A 10,649-nucleotide genomic window follows, 5' to 3' on the forward strand; every position below is an offset into this window, starting at 1 on the left:
AGAGTTCCGACGATTTTCTGATTGTGAGAGTTTGTAACTTGTGAGAAGTTTTGGAATAAATTGTAATTGGTATAAGGAATTTTAGCTCGGAAAATTTCTAAGAATTTTCTTTATTCTTTAACCTTTATTCCTGTCGTGATATTCAATTAGGTCGCCTGAGGAAGGACTTGCTTAGCTAACACACCAGTGTAGTAAACAGCTCATTTCTCACTTTGGGACCATGTATGAACAATTGACTAGGCGCGAGCAAACGCCGAGACCCCAATGAAAATTGAAATCCCCTCCACTAGGCCGCCGACCTTCGCCGTTCACCGAAGCGAATCTAACGAGTAAGTCAAGGGCTCTCACAACAATAATTTATTGTTGTGTGGTGCCGTAAAATTTGATCCAAAGCTCAGAATTCGTCTCAATTTTATTAGTCGAGTGTGAAGAACATTTGCATAACAATAATAATGTGTGGGGTGTAACGAAAAGACAGTGTTAACCTTAACAACTTAGTTTATTCAATAAAGTACTAACTACTACAACAAAACAAAAAGAAATGTCAATGACGTTACTCGAAATCCTTCCTGTGACACTATCAATGACAGCTAGACACCAGCCCCTCGGACTGCATAATGAACTAACTCGAACATAAGCGTGACCACAGAGGAATCAACAAGAAACAAGAACTAACAGATCTATAATCACAATTACAACAAATGACACAGTAGGTTCTGAAACACGTCTCCAGTAACCTCCTAACTGTTCTACGCCTCAGTGCAGTCTACACCTGCAACAGCGGTTGCAATGCAATCAAATCAGTAGTCTTTCAATGACAACAATAACTAATGGGTTCACTGGCAACTCCAGCAACCCTTCCTCAAATTAATCCTTACGTTAACACTCCGTCCCACGGACGATCAACAATCAATAACAATTGATTTACGTTAATAACACAATAACATTTACGTTAATAACAAGGTAACATTTACGTTAAATTAATAACTCTTACAACTGTCACTAGTAACGCGGAAATTACACAACACTCTACCCGTCGAGCATTCAGTGAGAAAATCCCATTAATCCCTGTACTACCAGACAGCTGATTAATCTCTTTACTAGTTACGTTAATTTACGTTAATCGGTTACTAATCACTCAGCGATGGTTAACTCTGATTTGCAATGTCCAACGTGCTAAGAGAACGGTAATCACTCGTGATTATCCTTAGAGTAATTAATTACTATCCACAAGATCAATAATTTAACAATTAAAATACGCAACCTTTCACACTGGCTCAGCAATTTACATTAAGGTATGAATTCCGTCTAAGCCTTCCATACTTAGACCAATTCAGGTGGCTAATAACAGTAATTAGCCCCACGTTTACGTTATTCTAAAATGACGTTACTCCTCCCACGAGGCAATCAAGTGCCGGTACTTCCGGGCAGATAACGACGTTACGTTAATGGAACAATATAGCCTTCGTGTGAGTCGATCAAACAAGGATCGAGGTTAATTACTTTGACTTCCTGAAACACGTCAATTACCCGGCCCACTGACCGTTAATTACGACAGACAATACTCTAATTCTTATCTGGCTGATGGCTAGGCTCCTCGAGACTACCGTAGCTGCTTGCAGGAAAGTAAATTAACCCAAACGTATTCTACATTACTCAAATTGTCAAAAAACAAATTCTCTTAAAGCATGGGCGTTCCCTTGGTTACGTTATATTAATTGCCTCGCAATCACCTCGCTGAATACTGGACTTCGATGTCCTACCAGATAACAGGAGAATATATGTGTACCCAAGTACTCGTCTACAGCCGAGTTCCCCCACGACAATGACAAATCACACTAACAAATCACAGTGATTTACGTTACAATCCGGTTGCAATGACAATACTGCAGCACCTAGTAAAATAACATACAGGACATGAACCCTCTAGAACTCTGCCCCACAATGGCTTTACTGGACTGCAATCACATATGGTGATGCTCAACACTAGCAACAATCACAATCAAATAACAACCCCTTTGCAATAACACGGCAAGTACTCTAACTTCCAAATATTAGAATACTGCACACACTTACTTACTTACTGCTGCAAATGACCCCTAGAACATAGGTCAATATATTGCAATCACCACACAGTAAATAACACAATAACACTGGGCACCGTGACACTACAATTATATATATATATATATATATATATATATATATATATATATATATATATATACATATATATATATATATATATATATATATATATATATATGTATATATATATATATATATATATATATATATATATATATATATATATATATAACTGAAAACTCACACCCCAGAAGTGACTCGAACCCATACTCCCAGGAGCAACGCAACTGGTATGTACAAGACGCCTTAATCCACTTGACCATCACGACCGGACATAATGAGGTGATAGCCGAAGCCATTTGAACCACCCCACCGCCGGCACTCGGATAGTAATCTTGGGCATAGCATTTTACCAAATCACCTCATTCTTTGGGGCACACGTGAGGAATACAAATTCGCATTTGTGTTCCTCACGTGTGCCCCAAAGAATGAGGTGATTTGGTAAAATGCTATGCCCAAGATTACTATCCGAGTGCCGGCGGTGGGGTGGTTCAAATAGCCTCGGCTATCACCTCATTATGTACGGTCGTGATGGTCAAGCGGATTAAGGCGTCTTGTACATACCAGTTGCGTTGCTGCTGGGAGTATGGGTTCGAGTCACTTCTGGGGTGTGGGTTTTGAGTTGCATATTTTCCTGGGGACCATTCAGGCTTGTTCGCATATATATATATATATATATATATATATATATATATATATATATATATATATATATATATATATATATATATATATATATATATATATATATATATACATATATATATATATATATATATATATATACATATATATATATATATATATATATATATATATATATATATATATATATATATATATACATATATATATATATATATATATATATATATATATATATATATATATATATATATATATATATATATACATATATATATATATATATAACTGAAAACTCACACCCCAGAAGTGACTCGAACCCATACTCCCAGGAGCAACGCAACTGGTATGTACAAGACGCCTTAATCCACTTGACCATCACGACCAGACATAATGAGGTGATAGCCTAAGCTATTTGAACCACCCCACCGCCGGCACTCGGATAGTAATCTTGGGCATAGCATTTTACCAAATCACCTCATTCTTTGGGGCACACGTGAGGAACACAAATGCGAACAAGCCTGAATGGTCCCCAGGACAATATGCAACTGAAAACTCACACCCCAGAAGTGACTCGAACCCATACTCCCAGGAGCAGTAATCTTGCTATGCCCAAGATTACTATCCGAGTGCCGGCGGTGGGGTGGTTCAAATAGCTTAGGCTATCACCTCATTATGTCCGGTCGTGATGGTCAAGTGGATTAAGGCGTCTTGTACATACCAGTTGCGTTGCTCCTGGGAGTATGGGTTCGAGTCACTTCTGGGGTGTGAGTTTTCAGTTGCATATTGTCCTGGGGACCATTCAGGCTTGTTCGCATTTGTGTTCCTCACGTGTGCCCCAAAGAATGAGGTGATTTGGTAAAATGCTATGCCCAAGATTACTATCCGAGTGCCGGCGGTGGGGTGGTTCAAATAGCTTAGGCTATCACCTCATTATGTCCGGTCGTGATGGTCAAGTGGATTAAGGCGTCTTGTACATACCAGTTGCGTTGCTCCTGGGAGTATGGGTTCGAGTCACTTCTGGGGTGTGAGTTTTCAGTTGCATATTGTCCTGGGGACCATTCAGGCTTGTTCGCATTTGTGTTCCTCACGTGTGCCCCAAAGAATGAGGTGATTTGGTAAAATGCTATGCCCAAGATTACTATCCGAGTGCCGGCGGTGGGGTGGTTCAAATAGCTTAGGCTATCACCTCATTATGTCCGGTCGTGATGGTCAAGTGGATTAAGGCGTCTTGTACATACCAGTTGCGTTGCTCCTGGGAGTATGGGTTCGAGTCACTTCTGGGGTGTGAGTTTTCAGTTGCATATTGTCCTGGGACCATTCAGGCTTGTTCGCATTTGTGTTCCTCACGTGTGCCCCAAAGAATGAGGTGATTTGGTAAAATGCTATGCCCAAGATTACTATCCGAGTGCTGGCGGTGGGGTGGTTCAAATAGCTTAGGCTATCACCTCATTATGTCCGGTCGTGATGGTCAAGTGGATTAAGGCGTCTTGTACATACCAGTTGCGTTGCTCCTGGGAGTATGGGTTCGAGTCACTTCTGGGGTGTGAGTTTTCAGTTGCATATTGTCCTGGGGACCATTCAGGCTTGTTCGCATATATATATATATATATATATATATATATATATATATATATATATATATATATATATATATATATATATATATATATATATATATATATATATATATAATTACTGCTGACACATGTAGCCTACAGCTATCAAACGTTATTGGGAACACTAAGGAGATTTCGCACGCCTTGAATCACATGGGTGAGTGATTTATCGATCACGCATGTCGATAAACACTCTTGAGAGTTACCTTACTCGACAGAGCGATGGTGGTCTCTCCAGCCAGCCTCGTCACTCACCAAATTCTACCAAAATTATGTTAATACATATATATATAAATATAAATCACACTTGTCACGGCCCTGGGAACAATACAAGAAATTAAGACCACACTGTGGTACACTCCACAATAATCATTGCCAGGAATCACTGGCGTTACACATACCTGAGCGTTCAGTGTTAGAATTCCACACCTGCAAGACCACACATGGAAATGATATCGCTCCGTTCCACGGATGATCAAAAATGACTACCACAATGAAATAATATAATTATTACATGGACATCCTCTCAGTCCTTGGCTAATCTATGTATACTCTGTTCCCATGTGTACCCACACACACACACACACACTGTACATCTGTGTACACCAGACTTAAGTCCCTCTGGACTGACAAGATGAAACAAAGGTGATTATCTCCTCGCCCACACTCCACTCCACCTGAACAGGTGCTGTGTGACAATGTGACGGAACACTTGACCTCGAATTCAAGCTTTAGAGACTAACTGATCACCAGAAATACACACATAGGTACTTACTCATTCACACTGCCAGCTACACACCATTCTCATACATCAGGCACCCCGCTATAGGTGGCTGGCTCGTTCAGGGTGGCGTAGGCGGCGGTAATACCTTACGTGGTATTTATTCAAAAAATTTGCGCACACTCGAACCCCTCCCACTCAACACGGCTGAGTTCGCACCCTCGACCCACCGGTGAAGTGAAGCGTTCATACCCAGGTGACGCGCACAACGATAGCATCTCACACAAACATGGGAAATTTGCCTTAACACTGACACGAATTTCCCCGTTCCCATCGACTGCTACAGAGCACTAGCAAGTCTAATCATCACTGGTATGGGACCTACGAGTCCGTTACTGCTCGTATGCACATTCCCCACGATCCCAGATCACTGTACCTCTACCCCCTGTACACAATGTCTTAAACCCCTCCAAACGACGACTTCGGCCGGATTCTGTGACGACCGCTGTCGTTGGTGAAGCAGGAAGCACCAGCAGTTGAGTAGTCCAGCCACCACGACGCCCTATACTTCAATTTGGCCGAATTGAGTACAGAGAGCGTCTTGACAAGGTGGCAGCTGGGTTCAGAATGATGCTCACACCGACGACTCCCGCGTCCTTCCCGAAATAACCAATGAGAGGAAGGCATACAGCGGCCTACCCCTCTCATCCAATCAGCGACGGTGTAGCATAGCCCCTAGGGCAACTCCAAGATGGCCGACCAACATGGCGGCTCAAGATGTTTGCTAAGATGGCGGCTGTTTCCATGACAACAACTCAAGTGGCCAGCGAGCGCGGGAGGCCCACAGCTCACCCACACCTGGGCCTAGCTGTTCCCGCGCAAAGTTGTCTCGCTCTATGCCATACAAGTAGATGATGCTATCAGCTCTAGCACTGTCCACAGACATGCCACCCCGGCCAGGGTAACATTTATGGACTGCTGATGACTGGGGCTCTCACATGAGCCCAAACACTAGATGTTTCGGTTGCTGGTTACCAAACTTAAGTCTGCCCACTTAACAAGTGCACTTAACAAGTGTACTGGCTCCCACAGGCATAAGAGCACTATTGTAAGTGAGCTGGTGAACCATCTCCTCACACTGATAAATACCACATAGAACATATATTATCCAGTACATATATATCACCCACAGAGTCAAGGTGTTCTCGAAAGATTTCATCAGACCATGAAGCAGATGTTGCGGACTGTTAGCGAGACTCCGGCCGGCATTGGGATGAACCATGTCGTTGTCGTCGAACCATGTTGCAATTCTTTTAACCATGTCGTCGCGCAGTCGGTTAAGGCGCGTCTGGGATAATCCCAGACGTAGGTTCGAATCCTCATCATGGCCCTTGTGGATTTGTTCATTTGATGCATCATGCTATTGCGATTTTTGTGCCTTACTAGTTTTCCCTGAAACACAACCTGACAAGTTAAGCTCTAGGATACCACATCAAGATTTAATATACCTCAATAGGCTTTAGGATATCACAATTAGGTATATGATATCACAATTAGATTTAGGATTTCACAATAAGCTCTAGGGCACACTATTAAACTTTAGTACAGTTCATTAAGCTTTAGGATACCATATTAAGCTTTAGAACACCACATTAAGCTCTTGTAAAATATACATGTATGTAAATACCTTCGGACCATGTCAAGTATTGGTTAGACACACATATATGGGGACTAAATCAGCTTTAGAGACACTTTCAGACCATGTATATGAACTGGTCCACTTTCAGACCTGTAAGAGATCTTCGTCGTATCTGGACCCCCTCAAAGGCCCTTTTATTCCACCTCTCATATGTTGTTTTCAGACCTCCTCCCTATTGTACTTGTATATCGGTTGCTCGGTGCTATGGGAACAACTCTTATTGTCGGTAGTTCAATGAAGCCCGAAGACCCCATATTAAGCCTGCCCCGGCCGATAAGAAACCACATTGATCCTGTCGCATACTACAAGTCACTCTCAGGCCAATTAGTGATAAGTAACACTGAGTGTGCTTCAACCTCCGACAACCTTCATTGAAATTGAAATTGAAATAAGTTTATTGAGGTAACATACACACAAAGGGATGAGGTAGCTCAAGTTATTCTCACCCCGTTCAGTACATCGTGTTAATACATACAGAGGCACACACATCACAAACAATAAATATATTACCAAACATTCTGAGAGATAAACATATACATTTCCTCCTTTACACAAGTAGTATGGTATCAGACGTACACACAAATACTTTTATGACCTAGGTACACTGTATAGACAATTTGCAAGAGACATGCAGATAATTCAACAAAAGATTACAGTCATGGTGCAAAATTCTTATATATCACAAGAATATCATCAACCTCTCCGTTGTGGCTATTTGTTCAAGAACTGAGCAGTTCAGGCAAATCCAGGCTATTTGTTCAGGAATAGTCCTTATCTCAGTGTTTCTATATACATTAATAAACGGACAATCAAGAACATAATGGGCAAGGGTGTGAGACCTTAACATACCACATAGTTAACACTTCGTGTCATTATCATAAACACCTATCCCATATTCCCAGTAATATTTGTACCCAAGCCTGAGTCGCATGTGCACAGAGTCCCTCAAAGCATTTCTCCTTTTGCCATAAGTGAAATGGGTGTTTGACTCACATACATGTAGTGTTGCATGGTTTGACTTCCCTCATACATTATACCTCTCCTCTCCACTTCTGCCTGTGCCTGAATATGTTTGATTTTGTTTCTTATTTGTCACATTGTGAATTCACATTCGATGTCAACTTGTGGTTTTGATGTGGCACGTTTGGCCAAGTCATCCGCTACCTCGTTGAGCACTATTCCAACATGAAATAGAATCCACATGAATTTCACACATGACCTTTCAGCTGTATCTCAGTTATCCTTTTCTTACAATTCACAACTATGGACATTAAGACTGGGTTTCGACTATTTAAGGAATCAAGTGCTCCTCGGCTATCGACAAATACAAAATGATCTTTGTCGTCACGACGTACTTCCTCCAAATAAGCCAGAATGGCCTGCAGTTCAGTTTGTATGGATGGTATATAATTACTAAGTCGGAATTCAATTTTCCTGTCCACAGTACCAAACTCAGTATATTCCCTTATTAGGACACCACACCCTGCCCTGCCATCCTCCGCCACTGACACGACACAATATACATGTAAAGTGTTGCCTCATGGTAACCGAGATATCATGCTTTCATACAAACACTAACCTTGCCCCATCCTGCAACAATCCATACTGAGCCTACCTATCCTGAGCCCAGACTACAACAAGCCAATTCAAACCATTTTCCATGCCTAGGACAAGTCACAGCAAACTAATTCCCAAACCTACGACAAAGTACACTAAGCCAGTTCCCAAGCCTACGACAAAGTACACCAAGCCAGTTCCCAAGCCTACGACAAAATACGCCAAGCCAGATCCCAAGCCTACAACAGAGTACACCAAGCAAGTTCCCTAGCCTACGACAAAGTACACCAAGCCAGTTCCCAAGCCTACGACAAAGTACACCAAGCCAGTGCCCAAAGCCTACAACAAAGTACACCAAGCCAGTTCCAAAGCCTACGACAAAGTACACCAAGCTAGTTCCCAAGCCTACGACAAAGTGCATCAAGCCAGTTCGCAAGCCTTCGACAAAGTACACCAAGCCTACGACAAAGTACACTGTAACGGTTCTATTGTTACATAAAGTATGGTGACAATAAACACAAACACTAAGAGAGTATATATATTTGGTCGAGGATACAGAAGTATGCAGGTGATATTTCGGCGAGCAATGGTGTGAGTTGAGCGCATAAAGAGTCGGTACAGTATCTCGCAAGTGTCTGTTCTAAACCACAATTGAAAGTAGACTAGTTATTATTTGATTGATTGATTGATGAAGATTAAGCTACCCAAAAGGTGGCATGGGCATGAATAGCTCGTAAGGGGTGGCACTTTTGAGCCATTACCAGGAGATCTGTGGAGGTGCGACTGCACCCTGCGTGGCGGGAAATGTCTCCAACGTGAGTTATTATTCCTTGTTGTTGTTGTTATAGATTCAGCTACTCGGAACAAGTTCCAAGTAGCACGGGCTATGGTGAGCCCGTAGTCAACTTACCTGGCACAGGAGCGGTGCTGTGTGTGCCTAGAGAGGGGAGAGTGTTATTATTCTGATTAATTGATTGATGAAGATTAAGCCACCCAAGAGGTGGCACGGGCATGAATAGCCCGTAAGTGGTACAATATTTTTTCTCAGTATTCTGTGGTTGCATTTAACCATCAAGCTGTTATCGCGGGGGAGGATACTGCTTCACAGTCTTTATGAGGGTATCCAGCTGCTAGACACCATTGTTGACCAGGAGAGTGGCTGTGTTGATGGCTTCAGGGTAGTAGGGAAATATGTGACTACGACGACGCGCACCAGCTGCCCCAGGTGGCACTCTTGAGTGCCACCCGACAGGTGCCGCGCGCGTCGTCGTAGTCACACAGGGTTTTGGGGGATTTTCCCGGAAGTTTGGCGCGTTTCGGACGCTCTCACCTGACAGGTGGCGCGCGGGTGTCTAGTCACATAGGCTTTTGGGGGAATTTCCTGGAAGTTTTGGCGTGTTTGGGTATGTGGACAGGAAAGAGGGGAGGTCATGTTGGGCAGCTGACAGGTGGCGCGCGTCCCTCTAGTCCTCGCGGGTTATGGGAATTTCCCGGAAGTTATGGCGCGTGTCGGAGGTAATTGGAGCGCGTCGCTCCAGTCCTCGGGGGTTAAGGTAAGTGCTCAGGAAAGATGAGAGTAAGTGGTAGAGTAAGTGATAGAGTGAGAAAATAGAAGGAAGATGGAGGAAGGAGTAAAAGAGTTGATCGTGAGTTAGTGTGTAGATGAGAGGAGAAGGCAGCACGGCCTGTTATGTTGTTTTGGGATGGGAGCTGGATGGAGTTTCCCCTTCGTCGGGAGAGAGTGCTCTGGGCCATTATGTGGTTAGACAAACCCATTGACTCCCCTACAGGAAGGTCTTAAGTGATGTTTGTAAGAAATGCATGGAAAAGACACGGGGCTGCACCTGGCTTTTTCTGTGTGTTCGGGTCAAGAAAGAGGGAAGTCACTCTCGTTGTGAGACTGCAGCGGGCCATTATGTGGTTAGACAAACCATTAACGTCCCCTACAGGAAGAGCTAAGTGTGTGTGAGGATGAGGGCAAAGTCTCCTGCAGGAGGGGAGTGTACCATTACCTAAAGCGTTTTTCAATGTCGCGACGGGGTAAGCGTACTGGTCGCAGGTTGGAGCCTGACTGCTTTTTCCGTGTTCGGGTCAAGAAAGAGAGAAGTCACTCTCGTTGTGAGACTGCAGCGGGCCATTATGTGGTTAGACAAACCATTAACGTCCCCTACAGGAAGAGCTAAGTGTGTGTGTGTGTGTGTGTGAGGATGAGGGCAAAGTCTCCTGCAGGAGGGGAGTGTACCATTACCTAAAGCGTTTT

The sequence above is a fragment of the Procambarus clarkii genome, chromosome 4 (assembly GCF_040958095.1).
Source record: "Procambarus clarkii isolate CNS0578487 chromosome 4, FALCON_Pclarkii_2.0, whole genome shotgun sequence".
NCBI classification, from domain to species: Eukaryota; Metazoa; Arthropoda; class Malacostraca; order Decapoda; family Cambaridae; genus Procambarus; species Procambarus clarkii.